Below are 211 nucleotides of genomic sequence, written 5' to 3' on the forward strand. Positions count from 1 at the left end.
TATCTTTCTAGTACCAAATGCTTGTAAAGAAGTCTTTTGCTAATTACATCTGTTCTTTGACAACTTCATTCATTTATATAACACATTCTGACTACTCCTATTACCCTCTCATGTCTCCTTCCTATGAACCACATTTGTTCCCTACAAATCTCTTTCCCACATTCATGTCTTTTTTGTTTTGTGATCCATTGATTTGAATCAGGGCCATCTG

The sequence above is a fragment of the Nannospalax galili genome, unplaced genomic scaffold (genome assembly GCF_000622305.1).
Source record: "Nannospalax galili isolate Female #2095 unplaced genomic scaffold, S.galili_v1.0 scaffold449, whole genome shotgun sequence".
NCBI classification, from domain to species: Eukaryota; Metazoa; Chordata; class Mammalia; order Rodentia; family Spalacidae; genus Nannospalax; species Nannospalax galili.